General features: G+C 41.6%; 1 long non-coding RNA gene across 2 annotated transcripts in view; it reads left to right on the top strand.

Annotated features, from left to right (window-relative positions):
- Positions 1-20259, top strand: part of LOC137501220 (uncharacterized) — a 95910-nt gene that overhangs the window by 46517 nt on the left and 29134 nt on the right. Inside the window, exons 2-3 of one of the 2 annotated variants that reach the window (XR_011018431.1) lie at positions 13308-13507; positions 19005-19196. This is a non-coding gene — a long non-coding RNA (uncharacterized lncRNA). Of the gene's footprint in view, positions 1-13307; positions 13508-19004; positions 19197-20259 lie in introns of those variants that run through there. The other variant, XR_011018432.1, reaches the window with a different exon arrangement.

Here is a 20259-nt window from a genome sequence, read left to right as displayed (position 1 = left end):
GCGGATAATGTAAGTAGATGGATTTAGTTTTAAATGGTACCTATCTGTGCGTGTGTTTTCACGTTCTCAAACAAACGGGACATTCGGCATTTTGTATTGTTTGTTGCCGAAGAATATTCATTGAATTTTGTGATCCAAGTCCTTGCATCTGTTGTCAGCAGTGGTGTGAGATGTTGGCTATTGCGCGGAGATAGCCAACGAGTGAAAGGCCTGATAAAATGAAATGGCGTATGGCTGTTAGTGCCTGGAGATCCCAGGACGGGTTTGGCTCGCCAGGTGCAGGTCTTTTGATTTGACTCCCGTAGGTGACCTGCGCGTCGTGATGAGGATGAAATTATGATGAAGACAACACATACACCCAACTCCCGTGCCAGGAAAATTAACCAATTATGTTTAAAATTCTCGACCCTGCCGCGAATCGAACCCGAGACCCCTGTGACCAAAGGCCAGCACGCTAACCATTTAGCCATGGAACCGGACAAAGGCCTGATGTCTCGCTGTCACCAATCTGTTAACGGAGCTTCCTTTGTTGTAACCACACAGTATTTGACTTACCTAATATTGAAATGTTTCTGAAGGCTAACTGAACTCAGCACTCTGGCCTGTTTCAGCAACAACGATCAAGAAACGTTTTCAGTGATAACGGTTACATCAATATAATATTTAGGATTATCTAGGAGGTGCTGGTTACATATCTACTTCACGCACTATTGCAAAAGCTGCACCAGGTGATGTATAATATTATGGCGTCACTGTATTTCACGCCTCCCACAAGGCCAACCCCTCGTCCACGTCGTGGGAGGTGGGCAACGGCATGAAGTATGGGACTGTCTGTAGGGGTGATGTACAGTGGGGACTGTGTATGCCCCATGACTGCTACGGTAGCTGTGAAGGCCCTACAGGAACCCTGAAAAGTGACGGATAACGCGGCTCTGGTGAAGACCTCAATGGCAGCAACGGAGGAGAAGGAGTCCTTTGGTACGGCGAAGCTGGCGGATGAGTCAACCCTTCTTCTTGGGGATAAATAAAGAAGAAACCACTGCCTTGTGGTAAAGAGGGATCTTTAAAGGCTAAGGGAGATAACTCCTACAGAAAAATTCTGCGGTCTAGCGCAGATAGGAGGCAGCCCCTCCACTGGACTAGGGTGCTGTGGGCTAATAACTCGCACACCTCAATTAAACTTATTACAGAAACCAGACGAAATTTATACCGGCCGGATTTTATGGAGACGACTTTTGCAATGAAATACAGGACACGAATCGGATTCTAGAATGTGAAAACTATGTATGAAACTGGCAGACTGAGAGAAGTAATGGCAGAAATGAAAAGGTATAAACTGGAGATACTTGGGTTGAGTGAAACAAGATGAACAGGCTACGGAGAGGTGAGGACAGAAGAAGGAGGTGTCTTCATTTACTCTGGAAGAGAAGAAAATGATCAGCATTCAAGTGGAGTGGGTATCTTACCCACAAAGAAAGCAAAAAAATAGCATAATGGGATGGACCCCTGTATCACGCAGGATAATTACTGTACGAATAAGAACCAAAGTTAGACCTGTGACCATAGTACAGTGTTATGCGCCAACAGAGGTAGCAGAAGAGGAAGAGAAGGAGGAGTTTTAATGATGGACTGATATCAATACTGGCAGGGATAAAAAAGAAGGACATTGTGGTATTGATGGGAGATCTAAATGCAAAAATCGGTAATGAAAATGAAGAAAGAGAAATCATCATGGGTAGACACGGAATAGGAGAAGAAAATAATAATGGCCAGAGATTCATAGACCTATGAAGTAATTTTGGATTGGTTATAGGTGGATCATTGTTTCCACATAAGAACTGCAACAAGAGCTCATGGGTGTCACCTGATCTCCGGACAGAAAACCAAATTGATCACTTGGCAATAACTAAAAGATGGAGACATTCACTCTTGGGTGTGAGGAATAAACGTGTTGGGAGCGACCATCACCTTATGATTGCTGATATTAGATTGAAGGTGGAAGCACCAGTAAAACAGGCAGCAGTACGAATGAAACGTTTCAACTCCGGGAAATTTGGGAAACTTGAAGTGCAAAATGAATTTAAGATACATTTGAAGAACAGGTTCGAAGCCCTCGCCGAACAAACAGATGAAGATGTAAATACCAAATGGAACACAGTCAAGGAACTCTTTCATGACACATGTGAAGAGATAGTGGGCTATAGAGAGCCAGGGAGGAAAGAATGGGTATCGGATGACACTTGGGAATCAGTCCAAAAGCGAAGAGAGTGTAAGGCACTTGTCAATTCCAGTAGAACAAGAAACCAGAAAGCAGTAGGAATGGAAAAATACAGGGAGGCCAGCAAGGAGGTTAAGAAGAAAGTGAGGAGAGATAAACAAGTGTTTACAGACCAACTGGCAACACAAGCAGAAGAAGCAGCAAGAGTCGGCAACAGCAAAGAAGTATATGCCATTACGAGAAAGCTTTCTATGAGGAACTTTTCAGGGCAGAAACCAGTCAGAGATGCAAACGGGGTAGCCTTGACATCTGAGACACAACAATTGGAAAGATGGAGACATCACTTCATGGAAGTACTCAATAATCTTGGTGAGGAGTCGAGAACTGAAGAAGTTGAAACCATTTAGGAGAATCCAGACATCTCGATAGAAACACCAACACGACAAGAGATTGCACAAGCAGTGAAACAAATGAAGAGTGGCAAAGCACCAGGTGTAGATAACATTATCCCAGAAGCCCTAAAGGTAGATCAGATTTAACAGCGGAAATCATGGAGCCACTTCTAACACTAATATGGAACGAAGAACACCTTCCTGAGGAGTGGAAGAAGAGTGACCTCTCAGATTGCAATAACTGGAGGGGAATAACGTTGCTCTCATATGGGGGAAAAGTGATGTCAAGAGTCATACTGAATAGAATAAGCATAGCCGTTGACAGGAGACTACGTCAAGAACAGGCAGGTTTCAGAGAACGGTCTACTGTGGATCAGATTAACACACTAAGGCTAATCATTGAACAATTTGCTGAGTATCAGACATCTCTGTATATACTTTTCATTGATATTGAAAAGGCCTTTGATTCTGTCAACCGGAGGAAAATGTGGAAGGCTATGGAAAAGTTCGGAATTCCACAAAAGATACTCCGTCTTACACAGACAACGTATGATGGATATACTTGTCAAGTAGAACATAAAGGAAAGCTGTCTGAACCTTTTGCTGTAAAATCTGGAGTAAGACAAGGATCTCTACTGTCGCCACTTGTTTATCATGACACTGGAGTGTATGCTGAGAGAGGCAACGAATAGAAAGTGTGGCATTCAGTGGGGATTAAATAATCGATTGAAAGAACTGGATTATGCGGATGATCTCTGTCTTCTTGCAGAATGTTTTCGGGACATGGAAATCAAACTGAATGACTTAAAAATAGAAGCTAAAGAAGTTGACTTAAAGATTAATAACAAAAAGACTAAAGAAATGCGCATAAACCATCGTAATAATTGAATGGGTGAAAACCATAACGGTATAAGTGACATTTCTTTAAAAAATGAGTTAAGTGCAGGATGTAACTCCAGGAGGATGTATCCTTTCACCAACCAGGGGATACAAGTGATAGCGGTAATATTCTGCGCTCTAGTGATGGGTGGTATAACTACAAATACCATGCTTTATATGAGTGTTGAAGATGTTTAAATGTCTTTTTCTCTGAATGACCAAAATGTTACTTATACCGTTATGGTTTTCACCCATTCAATTGTATCTTGACTCTAGATGGAATGTATATAGAAAGGGTAGAGGAATTTTGCTACTTAGGAAGCATGGTAAGCCAAGATGGAGGTGCTTTTAGAGATGTGGTGAGTCGTATAAATAAAGCCAAAGGAGCTTTTGCACAGTTACGACCAATATGGAGATCCCCTCACATTCGTATAAAAACGAAGCTAAGGATATTCAACTCAAATGTTAAATCTGTGTTACTGTATGGAAGTGAGACATGGAAAGTGACCAAAGACATTACCACAAGGTTACAGACTTTTATAAATGGGTGAGTTATGAGAATTATGAGAATATGGTGGCCAAAAACCATCTCAAACAAAGACCTTTGGGAGGCCACAAGTCAAAGTCCCATACAGGAAGAGATAATGAGAAGGAAATGGAGATGGATTGGGCACACCCTGAGAAGACCACAAGAAAATATCACAAGGCAGGCATTGAGTTGGAATCCACAAGGCAGTCGCAGACAAGGCAGACCGAGGATTACCTGGAAGAGAACCATAGACAAGGAGATTGCTGGAGTTAACAAGACATGGAGGGAGGTGAAAGCATTGGCGGCAGATAAAACAAGCTGGAGAAATTTCGTCGACGCCCTATGTTCCACCTGGAATTAAAGGAAATAAGTCAAGTCACTGTATTTCACAACGAGCGTCCGAACGGCAATGTGTGTTGAGGGACTATGGCAACAATGGAACGCACTAAACCCCAAGGTCTGTATACCATTGTTGCCAACTTAGCGGATTTTTCGCTCTATCCGTCGGATTCTAAATCCTTATAGCGAAAAAAAAAAACATTTAGCGGCTAGCGGAATTTTTGACGAAATTTTGACGTGTCAGATGATTTTCTAGTGCCTTTGTAGAGTGTAAATGTAATGACACACATATATGGCATAAATATCACTGAATCAAATTACCGGGGAAAATTAGAATGTACCTAGTCCCTGGTGGAAGTACCACTACTGTTGTTTCTCAGTTGTGTCAGGCCGAGTCTGTAAATTCCCTTCATGTAATTGAGAAGTACCGTTGTCTCAGGACGAGATCTGTTTTCCTTTCTGAGTGTGTATATTATTTCAGTTCTTCACTGGTGTCTGTGCGGGATTAACTCAACCCACTGCATCACAGGGGTAATTTGTTTAAATATTTAGTAGTTTGGTGAGTTTCATCAGTGTGTTGTGGCATGCATTCTGTGTTTATGTTTCAACGATGTACAGTACTTTATCAGCTGGTCAGACCCACAATACACACAAAAATGTAGGAGTGAATGGTTAAATAATATTTTGTTCAAAACTTTAGAAAGAAGGAGTTACTCTATTTGTGTATTTGTGTGGAGTGTAAATTTTGCAAATGTACATTGGGGTCGCCATATAGTGACTTAAAAATCATAAAGCGTATTGAAGTGGAATAAGGTAGAGGGTGGCGTACGAAATGTCATACACTGGAAATTGTTTATAGAAAATGTAATATACAACATATTGAATACAAAATGGCGTTACAACATTCACTGACATTTGCATAGTTAGTCCGTGTGCAGGACATGTTCAATATGTCCACCTTCTCGGTGTTACAAGAGCTTCGAGACGAACCTGCATGTTCGCGATCACTCCACGACACAAGCCCTCACTCAACCCTCGGAAGAAAGTCACAATGGCCGATTGCAATTGCTATACATTTTCTGGTGTAAGCCGGTAGATTGTCTCCTTCAAATATTCCCACAGGGAGAAGTCGCAGGGATTGAGATCGGGGCTATGCGGTGGCCAGATTGAGCCGCTCTGAAAACGCTCTGGATATCGATGGGACATCACACGGGGCCCGAAATGTTCATTCAGGAAGTCCAGAACATTTGTCATTTTGTATGGAACCACGTCAAAGTCAGACTGCAGTATTCTCTTAATTGACCGACGAGAGATGCCCAGCTGAACACATACAGTTCTGGTGGATTTGGAGGGGCTCCGAGCCACAGCCGCTCTCACAGCAGCAGCATTTTCCGGTGAGCGGACCGGCTTGGGGCGGGGCCGTTTTATTTCGAGTATGTTGCGTTCTGTTTCAAATTGCTTAGCCAGTCTGTATACCGTCTGCCGGCAAGGGCCCACCGAGTACGGAAATGAACACGAAACCTTTCCTACGCCCTTGTTTCAGTATAAAACAACACTATCTTCACCTTCTGTTCACGCGTCAATCTCCCTTTGTCCGCCATGCTGTATAACTGGCAGTCGGTACGCATGCGCGAGATGTGGTGCTGTTGTAAACAAGGTAAGGTTTACATGAACACAACTGATTTATTTGCTTCACATTTAAATTTACAGGAATGAACATAAATTGTCTTGAAGCAAAGTAGATAATTAAGCTTGAGAAAGTTCTGTCACTATACACTATGTAAACTTTGAATGTATTTACAATAGCTTCTATCTTGAAAAGATAGTTCGTAGGAATGTTCAGTTCGTGATAGTCGAAAACTCTCAATTTCACTGGCATTGATTAGCTAATAGAGTTCCTTCTGACTTGAAGTGTCTGAGTTCATGAGCTTGCACAGAAAGGAAGCTAAGTTCACAATTAGAGAATCTAATTTGTGTGTCGGAGCCTGAATGAGATTGGGGATGTGTAGAGTACAGCATCGGGGCTCGACTGGAATGAAGGAACGGGAAATTGGAGCAGTGACCTGAGGTGAAACCTCATACTACCAGAATTCAGTCCACCTGGTCGAGACACATTTTTAAGAGGAGTAGCCTCCGTGTTCGACGTACAGTGTATTCTGGAGCAGGACACCGGGGAGAATCCTGGAGAGTGACAGGCAGGGAGCTCCTTTTATAGTGCACTCGACGGTACAGGCACGCGCACTGAAGGCTGCGCGTCGAGTCTCGAAATATACACGCTGGCGTGCGTGCGGCGGGCTGGCGCTGAGCGGAGAGAGCGGAGGACATACAACAGGTACTGCCTGTCGGATCACGCATGAAAAAAGGTTTCTGTTCACGAAAGGACATGGTTGTGAGCCCAGTTTTACACATTTTATAAAACATTTCCGATGTATGACTTTTCGTGCTCCACCCTCTACCACGTTGTGATATCTATTCATAGTTTAAAACGGTCGGTAGATGCAGAGTTGGTCTCAGGCCATAAGCGGCCACGGCTGGTCAGTGGTCCAACAGCTCTGCACTTTGACCGGCCAACCGAGTAGAGGAGTGGTGGCCAGGATTAGCCACGGCTCTACCGTGGCTCTACGTCTCTGCATTCTGGAGATGGGACAGGGCTGGACCTCACGGCTGGCCCCAACCGTCGGCTGTCCTGAGAATGGTTAACCGTGATTTTCCATTCTCCTGCACTAAGACGAATGCCGGGACAGTTCCTAGTATAGGCTACGGTCACTAACCCCCTCACCTTCTCCGAGCATCTCCTTCACCGTAACAAATCTCCCGGTCTAAGACACGGCGTCACCGTCTAAGAGGCCCGCCTCCCTCTTCAGGGGAGGAATGAAAACATTTTAGTAATAGTAGTAGTTTAAACACCTGCAAGTACTCACGAGTAAACAGTAACGGCGCGTAACTGTTCACATATACATTGTGCATCATATAACAACTTACTTACTCATTGCAATTAAACACACCCAATTCACGTCACACGTTCATAAAGATGGAGTATTTCCACGAATGCTGTAAAATATTACCGCACGTCCCGTTCGCCTCATGAAGTGGCAGCGATTGTCGAGGTTAGGGCTAGGGCTAGGGCTAAGGTACGAACATACCGAAGGTGCATCGCAGCTCGCGGTCGCGGTTTACATCGCGGTCGATGCCTCAATGTCACCTCCTGGTAACACAAACACACAGTTCATGTCAAAGATGCTCGCTTCCATTCACCATCGCGATTTACCAGGAGGTCTAGCGCGATGACAAGAAAGTTTGTGTTTCCATCGCTGTAGAACGGGAGGCATCGATGTAGCTTGCTCCTGATTGGCTTGTCCGGATTGAGATCACGTGATATATCCCCCGTTCTGCTGTGCCCTTGATCCAGGTGTCCACAGAGTCCGCGTGTGTATTCGTGTGGTAGTTATTGTACTTCACAGTATCAATTTTCGATTCCACATTGTTGTATATGTATTGGAACGTCTCAAGGGACATTCTCGTGTATGAATGGTATCTGTCCGGGTGGTGTTTCAGTTCTTCAGCGCCTGCCTTCTTTGATTTATAGGATGAGCATTCCACTGGCGGGCTGACTAATTTGAAAGTAGCCACCATTGTGTGTTTATGCACAATGAATCACTATCTCCACTGTCACTTGAATATATACTCTATACTTGTAAAAGCTCAGCAGAAGAGGATCAATTATCTTTAACTTGAACGCGGAGATCTAAACATTACGACCACTCACTGTAAACACATCTCAGAACACTGAAAGGTAAACCTCCCCGGTATGTTCACCCTCCATCGACCGCGACCGCAAGCTGCGATGCATCTTCGGTATGTTCGTACCCCGAGCTGCGATGTAACGTGTGTGAGAGACAGAAAAACTGAGAGCGTAATGAGATTAGGATTGGAAGGATCGGAGGGGGGGGGGGGAAGAAGACCCGTCAGAATTTAGTTTGTCTCAGTACTAATGGCAAGCCTAATTATGAATAGTGCGCGGAAATTGAAGGGTACTAAGATGTAACGTATGGATAAAAAAGGGATATGGACATGAAAGGCCTCCATGAGCAAAGTATTTTACAATTTTATTTAAGGCAAGCCAGGAAATCGAACCTAGGGGCATACATAAAAAGAAACCGGTTGCATGTTGTAGGCGATACGTGGACTCTGCATGGACGGGGAGTGAACTGGACGCTGCGTTTAAAGAACAAGTTAAGCAGTCTGGAGCATCAGCGGAAGTGCATAGTGTAAAAGTGATGACACGAAGAATTCCTGAGTTCACCTTGCAGTGTTGCTGTTGATAACCCTGAACAGATGACTCGACGGTCTACCTTACAAGAACAGACGAATGAGAAGTACACATGAACACGCGGGCATTATCCTCGTGGGAGATATTAACGCAAGGCTAGGGGACAGGAAGCCAGTTTACAGCCAAGATAAGGTAATAGTAGTTAACAAAAATAGCCGGGATAAAGGTTGTAACACAAATTGGGGAAAAAACTACTGAATAATGTGCAGTGGAGGAGCTTTATATTTTGAATGAATGGTGGTTGAGAGATGAGTGTGGAAAGTAAATCTACTAAAGAGACAGAGCACTGGGCATCATGGAGACGAAGATGCTGAGGTGGACAGCTGGCGTCACTAAATTGGATCGCATCTCCAATGAAACTATCAGGAAGAGATTTGGCGTTGGAGCGATCCAAGATAAAATACGCGATAGTTGTCTACGATAGTTTGGACATTTACCAAGATGGGTTGTATGTTTGAAGTCGTCGGTAGGACACCAAAAGGACGACCAAAACCGGGATGGGCCTACACTCTTCACGACGAAGTGAAGAGCGTCGATCTCCACCCTGACATGGCCCAGGACAGAATTAAATGGAGACAGCGAATCAATGTTGCGGGCCCCGCCACCTATGATATGTTTCGCTAAGAGCCCGGTCAAAAGGGATGAATCTGTTTTGCACAGATAATTATTTTTACAAAATTAAATAATTGCACTTCGGCAGAAACAGATTACTTGAATTGAGTGTTTAAGAGTTATTTGTTTTAAATTCCTGTCTGTTTAAAAAAGTCAGTATTTAATGTTACAAATATATTTCAAGTTGTATGACGAAGTTTTTATAACTGAAGCTGACCAATATTTCAATCACATGTGTCCACCTATTTAGTCATACCAGTAATTTTTGCGAGTTATGCACATAAGCCTAGATTGCTGGCAGCAATACGTCTACAAATGGAAAGAAATGTGCGATTACAGTGGTGTATGTATGAATGGGAAACACCTTCACTCTCTCACGTAAGAACAAGCCATTTACACACCGTAGCTCATGTAAACAGGAGGCAATTTACGTAGTTGTTGTTTTTGTTTTGTGCTTATTTTTTGACCTGACGAGGCATTTACCGTACCCGAGTATATTAACTTCAGTCCATCTGATCTGGATTCGATTCCTGCCTCTGAAACTTAAGCTGAAGCTCAAGGTAATAAAAAAATGAAGCAGAAGACAGGATAAAATATCCTCGAAACGATTCTCTTGGGCTTTCCTTTTAGCTCCAGAGGAATGCTAGAATATTTAACGAAACCTTATGTACACAACGAAATTTTCTTATTTGAGTGGATGTTTCGATATGCGTGGGAGGGTGGATCAACGTTCATGAGATTTCCAGAATAACTCGATAATGTACAACAGATCCTATGAATAACTTAATTATGTAAATAATACTTCTATGTAATTACAGTAATGGTATAAGCACATTCTGCGGCGTATAATTGTAATTAGTTAATATTGTAATTTAAGTGATGATTGAGGCAACCTTGGTGTACTTGGGCCTTTCTCCATAAGTAGTATCAACAATGTATGTATGTATGTATGTATGTATGTATGTATGTATGTATGTATGTATGTATGTATGTATGTATGTATGTATGTATGTATGTATGTATGTATGTATGTATGTATGTATGTATGTATGTATGCATGTATATATGTATGTATGTATGTATGTATGTATGTATGTATGTATGTATGTATGTATGTATGTATGTATGTATGTATGTAGTTAATGGAGAAGAAAGAAGGAAAGAAAGTCACGGCCGCTACTTCCCAATTGAGGGCCTGAATTACAAATCATGTCAACTCCAAAATTTAAAGAATTCAGGAAAGAGGAAAAACGTAATATTTACGTTGTGTTTAATTATTTTTATTCAGTTTTAGTTTTCGTAAGGTGCTAACCACAAAACATCAATTTAAGGTAAAATATACTTTTCTGTATTCTACTATTTGTTTTACGTCGCACCCACACAGATAGGTCTTATGGCGACGATGGGACAGGAAAGGGCTATGACTGGGAAGGAATCGGCCGTGGCCTTAATTAAGGTATAGCCCCAGCATTTGCCTGGTGTGAAAATGGGAAACCACGGAAAACCATCTTCAGGGCTGCCGACAGTGGGGTTCGAACCCACTATCTCCCGAATACTGGATACTGGCCGCACTTAAGCGACTGCAGCTATCGAGCACGGTAAAAAAAATATACTTTTTGCATCAATTATTTTATGTCTAGAAAAATGATAAAGAGTGGAGTTAGCATGTTTAAGTAACAGACGCTAACAAATAAACGTAAGTGATGTTGCCGATAATATCATAGAAGGAAAAGGAGAAATCCAGTATCTCGAAGTACAAAACAATGATGTACAGCAGAAGACCTAAGAATGAAGTTCAGCTGTCTTCAACCCTGTCTGAAATAAATTTCACCTCCTCTATGATTGACAAATCTAACAATAAACGTATATATTTTCCGGACTGGGGCATGTACGTTGATCCTCTGCCTGGGATAGAAGGAATGAGATATAAGTCGTGTATTTGTTATTTGTACTTATTTGTGACATATTCATTACCTATTTTTACATGCTATAATCCACGGCACTTGCCTCTGTCCGACCGTACAACCTTGTTTATGGTTAACAAAACAATACCTACTTCTCACTTCATAAAAATCTTTCAAACTCTGCTCAGATCGTGTAACTTATATATTGAAACATACCGGAAATATTTTTCTACTCATAGTCACTTCTATATTCTGATTCTTTACCACCACCATCCTTAGCTGGTTTTGATTTTAGGGATTCATAGAACTTTCTGTCCTCTTCTGGAATGTACTTCATGAGTTTTTTAATATGATCAAGTTTCGCTGATTAGGCAGAGGATCAACGTACATGCCCCAGTCCGGAAAATATATACGTTTATTGTTAGGTTTGTCAATCATAAAGGAGGTGAAATTTATTTCAGACAGGGTTGAAGACAGCTGAACTTCATTCTTAAGTCTTCTGTTCATCATTGTTTTGTACTTCGAGATACTGAATTTCTCCTTTTTCTTGCAGCAAGATACCCTGACGTACCTTTTTAACATATGCTTCTATCTACTGTACTTACAGCCATGTTAACTTCAGTCGATCATCTGATTTCCAAATCATGCTAAATCCTTGGACATGGCATGGTTCAGAATTCTGATGTTGTTACAAGGTTACATAGTATTAATCAGGAGTAGGAATGTTTTTGTGGTAAAGTATCATGTCTTATCACGTGTCTTTTTTCTTTTTCTTTGCTAGTGGCTTTACGTCGCACCGACACAGATAGGTCTTATGGCGACGATGGGATAGGAAAGGGCTAGGAGTTCGAAGGAAGCGGTCGTGGCCTTAATTAATGTACAGCCCCAGCATTTGCCTGGTGTTAAAATGAGAAACGACGGAAAACCATCTTCAGGGCTTCCGACAGTGGGATTCGAACCCACTATCTCCCGGATGCAAGCTCACAGTTGCGCGCTCCTAACCGCGCGGCCAACTTGCCCGCTATATCACGTGTCTAGCCCGAAGTTGTATATAACTCAATTTTAACTTATTTTGGAGTTAGCATGATTTAGAATTCAGTTGCCCAATTTTAGACGCTGTTATTTACGAATACACACATTATTAGAGCTATCACATCGAGAAAAGTTGACCCCAGTTATTCACATAAGGCATGGTCGATATTTTAGCTTTGTTCGTAGTACAGTCAGAAACTGTTGCCAGCTATCAGGCGCATGTGCACATTCAAATTCGCGTTCGTCGTAGCGATCATCAGAGTTGTTGACTACTAATGTGTTGTTCGTACAAGGTTTTCAAACTGTTGGAAACCATCAGCAAACCGTTGGAACAGTTTCTGATCCTGTACGAAAAACTCTTTCAGTCAAAATATGCGCGCGCATACCCAGTGCCAGTGCGTTTCATAACTGACCTGAGAAATGCTTCACGATAGTGATTAGTTGCTCAAGTAACCTACAAAATAAGTCAAATTGACCAAATAATAATAATATTAATATAACCAACCGCACATCTGTTTTTACGTCTAAATATATATTTCAGACTTTCAACTAATACTATTTAGTCATTCACGTTGTTATCTCGCCCGTCCATCCATTTTTAAACTTAAAGTTACGAATAAAATCCTAATTCTGAAGCTGACAGAATACACAGCACGTTGGTTCAAAACAGCTGACGTCTCCAACTACTTCCGCTCGTAGTGGAAATTAGCTCGTCACGTTTCAAACTAGTTGCCAACCGCGCATTCGCATATGGACGATAAATCGAACAATCATGGATTCTTTCTGCGAACAAACTTTTTAACTACCGAGTGAGTTGGCTGCAAGGTACAAGTCACGTGACCGGGAGATAACAGGTTCGAATCCCTCCGTCGGCAGCCCTGAAAATGATTTTTCCGTTGTTTCCCATTTTCACATCAAGTAAAAGCTTGGCCTGTGCCTTAAGGCTATGGCCGCTTCCTTCCCAGTTCTAACTCTTTCCCATCCCTACGTCAGCGACCTTCCATGTATCAGTGCGAGATTAAACTACTAACCAAAAAAAAAGTAAATATGTTTTAACATTTTTATTTGACAGTTTGAAAACGCAGTCGTGCCGTAGTTGCCAGTATGAAGCTGCGTGCCGTATCTCTGTTCAGCGTTCTGCTTACACTGTGCGTGCTGGAAGCGTCCGGAGCCAGCATCCAGCAACGAACCGTGTCCACAGCAACCACACTCATTAGGGACGCAATCTCATACCTAGCGCCGATTTTGATCAGATTGTTCATCGCCGCAGTTGTAAGTATTCTTTAACTGTATGCAGTTAATCAAAGCAAACAGCGGCCGCTTCTTGTCTCCAGACTGGGAGGGCTGCAAGTCCGGTTTCATCATAGCATGCCTATGTAGGTAGCATGGCGTGCAGCCCTCCCAGCTCTCCCAGCCCAATTTGGACCGGCCGCCGCTGAAGGCAAACTAATTACCTTATTTTTCTGCTTCTACAGCTTCACCTTCTCCTCGGTAGGACTGTGTCGCACATTTGCACCTGGCCCTGTTTTACGGCCGGAATCCCTTCCTAACACAACACCATGTGCAGGGATTTATTTACTATTGAGTCTTTAATTTATGTGCTGGTTGGTAATGTGGTGTCTTGTGTTGTGCTGCACATTTATGGAGAGTGTATTGAGATAAACGCGCAGTCCCCGAAGCAAAGGAATTGATCACACGTGACTGAAATCTCCAACCTGGCCGGGAATTGAACGCAGGACCCATGATCATTCAACCAAGGAGTCGGAAAAATAAACGGTCTTAATGATGAAAGCGTCCGCGTTGTTTTATCAATGTCATTTCTTAACCCAACAAGTGTTAATCATCGGTATTGTGTACAATCCCAGCTGATCTGTAGCGCCAGTTCAAAAAGAAATCGGTGTTTAGTTAGAGCAGGAGTTTTCAATGCATGGCCCGCCAAGGTCAATCACTCACCACTGATCTGCATTTAGGACAGTCGCCCAGGTGGCAGATTCCCTATCTGTTGTTTTCCCAGCCTTTTCTTAAATAACTGTGAAGAATTTGGAAGTTTATTGAACATCCCCCTTGGCAAATGGTTCCAATCCCTAACCTCCCTTCCTATAAACGAATATTTGCCCCAATTTGTCCTCTTGAATTCCAACCTTATCTTCATATTGTTATCTTTCCTACCTGTGAAGACACCACTCAAACGTATTCGTCTAGTAATATCATTCCACGCCATCTCTCCACTGACAGCTCGGAACATACCACTTAGTCGAGCAGCTCGTCTCCTTTTTCCCCAAGTCTTCCCAGCCCAACAATTGCAATATTTTCGTAACGCTATTTTGTCGGGAATCACCCAGAACCAGTCAAGCTGCTTTTCTTTGGATCTTTTTCAGTTATCGAGTCAAGTAGTCCTGGTGAGGGTCCCATACACTGGAACGATACTCTAGTTGGGGTCTTACCAGAGACTTATGTGCCCTCTCCTTTACATTCCTACTAGAACCCTTAAACACCCTCAAAACCATGTGTCCTTTATTAACAATCTCATTTATGTGATTACCCCAATGAAGATCTTTCCTTATATTAACACCTACGTACTAACAGTCATCCCCATAAGGATCTTTCACGGGGCGAGTTAGCTGTGCGGTTTGGAGCGCGCAGCTTTGAGCTTGCATCCGGGAGATAGTGGGTTCGAACCCCACTGTCCGCAGCCCTGAAGATGGTTTTCCTTGGTTTCCCATTTTCACACCCGGCAAATGCTGGGACTGTACCTAATAAGGTCACAGTCGCTTCCTTCCCATTCCTAGGCCTTTCCTATCCCATCGTCGCCATAAGACCTATCTGTGCCGGTGCGACGTTAAAGCAATTAGCAAAAAAGAAAAAATGATATTTCACTACATCAACGCAGTAATTAAAACTGAGAGGACTTTTCCCATTAGTGAAACTCACAACCTGACTTTTAACCCCGTTTGTCGTTAATTATTATTTGCTTTACGTCCCACTAACTATATTTTTACCGTTTTCGGTAACGCCGAAGTGCCGATATTTAGTCCCGCAGGAGTTATTTTACGTGCCAGTAAATCTACCAACACGCGGCTGACCTATTTGAGCACTTTCAAATACCTCCGGGCTGAGCCAGGATTGAACCTGCCGAATTGGAGTCAGAAGGCCAGCGCCTCAATCGTCTGAGCCACTCAGATTATCATCATACCATTTCCTCACGTCCATCTCTTTGCCATGACCCACTGGCCATTAAAGAAAACTAAAATAAAAATGCGACTAAATAAAAAATAAGAAACCCCACGCTACACTAACCTATACTGCGGTACTTAATTTATAAATATAATAATAATAATAATAATAATAATAATAATAATAATAATAATAATAGTGAAAATTGTAATTCATTGCGTGGGGTACCAAACTATTTTGAGGTAACAGTAAGCTCCTTATTTTATCGGTCAATATACGTAAGTAGAACAAACATAATTAATTTCTTATATTAATATCCAACATCCGTATATTGATAAAAATGCGAGGAACATACAATACAACGCACGCACTCTTTCTTTTGAGCGGATATACACCCTACCCCACATTATTGCCACCGGCGCGATAATAGTCACTCCATCAAGAACTGAATACCTCGTTAATGTTCTGAGAAAACAGAGAAATATTAATCAGTAGGCCACATGCCGGCGGGATTACTGTAATGTTAAAACTTTGCATGGTTTTATGAGTCATGACAAGTGGCCTTGTCTGTCTAGCATCGCCTTCTGTGACGTCATCAATTAGTGCGTCATAGTAGGGAATTTCAGCAAGGCCGTACGGAATTTCCCCTCAATGAACCTATAGGAAAGGTAAACCCAAGAGACAACTTAATTGTTACCGGTATCTAGTGAGATATGGCATTTCCAAATATGGTTTACAACAGCGAACTTTCCACACAGGTAGGCAGTGAGTCGACTCATTAAATACTGTTTTAAAATTAAGGCCTCTATCAGTAAATTTGTTACCGAATCGTACAAAGTTCGAAGTTTTGGTGCTATTTTGAGAAGAAATAGTTTTTACCCCCCCCCCCCTCCTGTGTCGAGCAGGTTTTGCAAATCCTTCGAGTTCGACTTAAAAAAAAAAAAAAAAACATTCAATGGAACACAAAGGTGAAGGGCATCCAGTTTTAGTTATTGTAGTAAGCTGGATATAAATAAACCTGGAATGAATCTTGACTGTCAAAGGCTAAACGAAACCTTCTGGGAGTTAATATTTCCAATGGTGACTAATGTTAAAATACGCAGTAGATTTTGTTGAGTTTGTTTGTTTGTTACTCAATGACGAAGTATTGTATTTCTGAACATGGAAGTTAACAGGCATGAACACGGTTTAAAGACCAGACGGTAGGGGTCACGCGCACCGGAGGGCAGGCACGGTACACGGCCCATTGCAACTGTGCGCTTTTGTTAATAATTTGCTTGTTTTTATTTAACCACTTACTTAACATTTTTCAATTTTGTCAAATATATTTGTCAGTTTTTATATCTGTGCATGTATATCATTATCTTGTCATTTATTCATTTTTCAGAATATGATAACTGTGCTTAACAAGAACTATTTCAGTAGCTTTCGTATTTTCTACTCAACCAGTGATTCTGAGAACGATTTTATGTGTAGTTTTACTTCTAACCTATTCACTAAAAACTAAAGAAATGTGACCACTCATACGGGCATGCGTTTTAGAATTTTGGCGGTTAGTTGGTGTTATGTAGTGTTGCAAACACCTCTTATTTTTTCCTTTAAGAATGTAAAAACTCCTGGATATTTTTAATAGAGTTTCCATGGAAGGCACTAAATTCATTTTCCATTTCAATAATAGAATTAATGCACTCGTCCGCAGGTTTCATTAAGTACCCCCCGCCCCTTGAAATAGTTTTTAGCCAGTTTTTAAATAAAGGAGAAATGTTGTCGGTTTGGATTCCGTGCATACTGGTTTTGTATACAGGTCACACACGAGAACTCCCAACAGTAAATGAGTCAGCATGATTACAGGCATCAACTCACTGTAATTCACAGTACTTCGGGAAGTGATGAAATGTAATGTCTAAGTTCTTCTTTTATCCAGCGTGGTTAGTGCAACCTATGTCAGCACAGCACAGTACATGGTACTGCGCATCCAGTTGATGACCCCTACCGCCTAGTCTTGTAACCTTGGGCATGAAGGTAGAGGAGAGTACTCGGAATGAGGAAATGAAATGGCGTATGGCTTTTAGTGCCGGGAGATCCCAGGTGCAGATCTTTTGATCTGACTCCTGTAGGCGACCTGCGCGTCGTGATGACGATGAAATTATGATTAAGACAACACATTCACCCAGCCCCCGTGCCAGGAAAATTAACCAATGATGGTTAAAATTCCCGACCCTGCCGGGAATCGAACCTGGGACCCCTGTGACCAAAGGCCAGCATGCTAACCATTTAGCCGTGGAGATCGGAATGAAGAGATAACGGTTAAGTCAGGAATTAACTCGATGGATGAAGCTGCGTGTATAAGCAGACTTCCGTGGTGGGGTCATGTGATGCGAATGGAAGAGGTTAGGTTGCCTAGGAGAATAATGGACTAGGACATGGTGGGTAAGAGACATAGAATTATACTAAGGCGGCGATAATGATTTTATGATAAGAGATATGGAACTAACTGTCCGACTCGTTGGCTGAATGGTCAGCGTACTGGCCTTCGGTTCAGAGGGTCCCGGGTTCGATTCCCGGCCGGGTCGGGGATTTTAATCGCTTATGATTAATTCTTCTGGCTCGGGGACTGGGTGTATATGTCCGTCCCAACACTCTCCTCATCATATTCAGACAACACACTACACTACCAACCACCACAGAAACACGCAATAGTGCTTACATCCCTCCATAGAGGGTTGGCGTCAGGAAGGGCATCCGACCGTAAAAACAGGGCCAAATCCACATGTGCGACGCAGTTCGCACCCGCGACCCCACATGTGTGGGAAAAAGCGGCAGGAAAAGAAGAAGAAGATATGGAACTAACTGAAGCCGCAGAACTAGTCGCAAATAGTGAATTATGGAAATGCATAGTTTAGTGACAGAGGCTTGCAGAGTGAACGCTGAAATGCAGATGGAGATGTATGTATGTATGTATGTATGTATGGATGGATGGATGGATGGATGGATGGATGTATTAAAATGAGTTAGTGTAGTTGGTAATAATTAAAACGTACTAAGAGATTACATTTGCGAGAGAGGCCCCGGGATTTCGATTGCCTAGTGATGAAAATTCATGTACCTTTGGTTCGCACTTCAAGCAAAACCGCAGGTCTCGTACATATGATCACCTCCTGAGGCTATTGATATCAAAAGGAGCAAACTCCCATTTTCTGAATTTTTTGGTTCAGCCAGTGTCATGTTCAACATAATTATTACTAGCCACGTTATATGAGCAATTACTCTTTCTTAAGTAATCAGTTAAATCTTTGTTTAAGAATTATCTAGGGTTTTGCGAAATAGTTTTGTTGTTATGTGGGCTTTTATATTGGATTTTGTTCCTGTTGGTACTAAATACTGTACGTGGAACTTGTGACGATTGCTTCTTTTGATACCAAGAGCTTCAAATTTACTAAATCTGCCTAATTCTTTTCTTAGTTTAAGTTAAGTAGGTCTGTGTCTGCAAACAAGTTTCTTATTTTGAGATAATGTTAATTTAAAAATAGCTCTTTGTCATTTCCTTGGTTATTTGCTCGTATTTCTAATTGATGACGAAATTTTTATTTTGCAGATACGCTTGGTTATCACTGCTTTGATTGGAGGGACGTGTAATATGGGTACAATGACCAGAAGACGATAAAGTTAATTGTAATAACATCTATAAGCATCAATAATTCTTAATGTCTTTGACCAATATTCAAGAATTTTGCCGCTATATTTATTTCATAGGGACTACCTGGACTTCCCACATACGTGCTGAAATGTTTTTTGAAGTGTGTTCACCGAATTGAGACAATATACATCGAAGAGCTGTCTTCCTTCGAAACGTTGTGTTGCCTTGCAACTTTTTACCTTCACTGTCTCTTCGTGGCAATGTCTAGCCTAGCAAGGGATTGTTTTTTGAAAGTTCTCGAGGGAAAATGAGATCTTTTCAAAAACGCTTTCATAATTCATAATCATCGATCATTCGCGTGGGTTTACAGCAGATTCCACTGTATTCTTTCTTAAATCAATTGTAAGGTATTGTACCAGGAAAAGTTCGTGGGTTTAGGGCATGAGAAGGATCTCAGGTAGTGGAAGTTGATTTTGGAGCCGATATAGAGCAGGATAGAATCGCAGGGCGAATAATAGATGGTTATACTTTTTCCAAATAATTTATTAATAATGTTGAATGATTCATCCCCCTGCAATATTAATATAGGACTCAGATCTTCCATTGAAATCAACAGTTTAAACGTAAATCTTCTTGAATTCAGTTCGAGAAAATAAATAAATATCACTGATCCTATAGTCTTTCTAACTTTTGTGAAAACACGAAGTGTCAGTTCTTCACCTAAAATCTTTCTAAGTATTAATTCATGAAATGAACACACACTTATAATTGAAAATTGAAATAAGAATTTAAATTTCCGTTGAAAGTTTCTTAGTTTGTTAGTCTTGAAATATAGAACACTTGAAAACTTTAGAGTTCTTCTATGTAATATGAATATTAAATTTTGAAAAATAAATTTATCATTAAATATGAACTTTTTGAGAAATGATGAAAAACTACGAAATATTGTTCACACGCAGCACTGAGAAAATCACTGTTCAAGATTGGTAAGAAAAAGTCAATCAGTTTGTGACTACTCACTTAGTAAAGAAAATTTGGCTTACAAATGTTGATGTGGAGAATGGGAGTCTGGAACATTCCGCGGAGTGCGGACGGAGACTTGAACTCGATGTTCCACGAAGAAACCACGTTGACGTCCCTCGATGGGTACCATAGATGAGATGATGTTTGAGGTAGCTGGATCTTGTAAAATTTCAGCAAGATTTCCGCTGCT

Source organism: Anabrus simplex, chromosome 6, assembly GCF_040414725.1.
Source record: "Anabrus simplex isolate iqAnaSimp1 chromosome 6, ASM4041472v1, whole genome shotgun sequence".
Taxonomy (NCBI): domain Eukaryota; kingdom Metazoa; phylum Arthropoda; class Insecta; order Orthoptera; family Tettigoniidae; genus Anabrus; species Anabrus simplex.
Note: the sequence above shows the minus strand (reverse complement) of the source record. Positions and strands in the feature narration are given on the sequence as shown.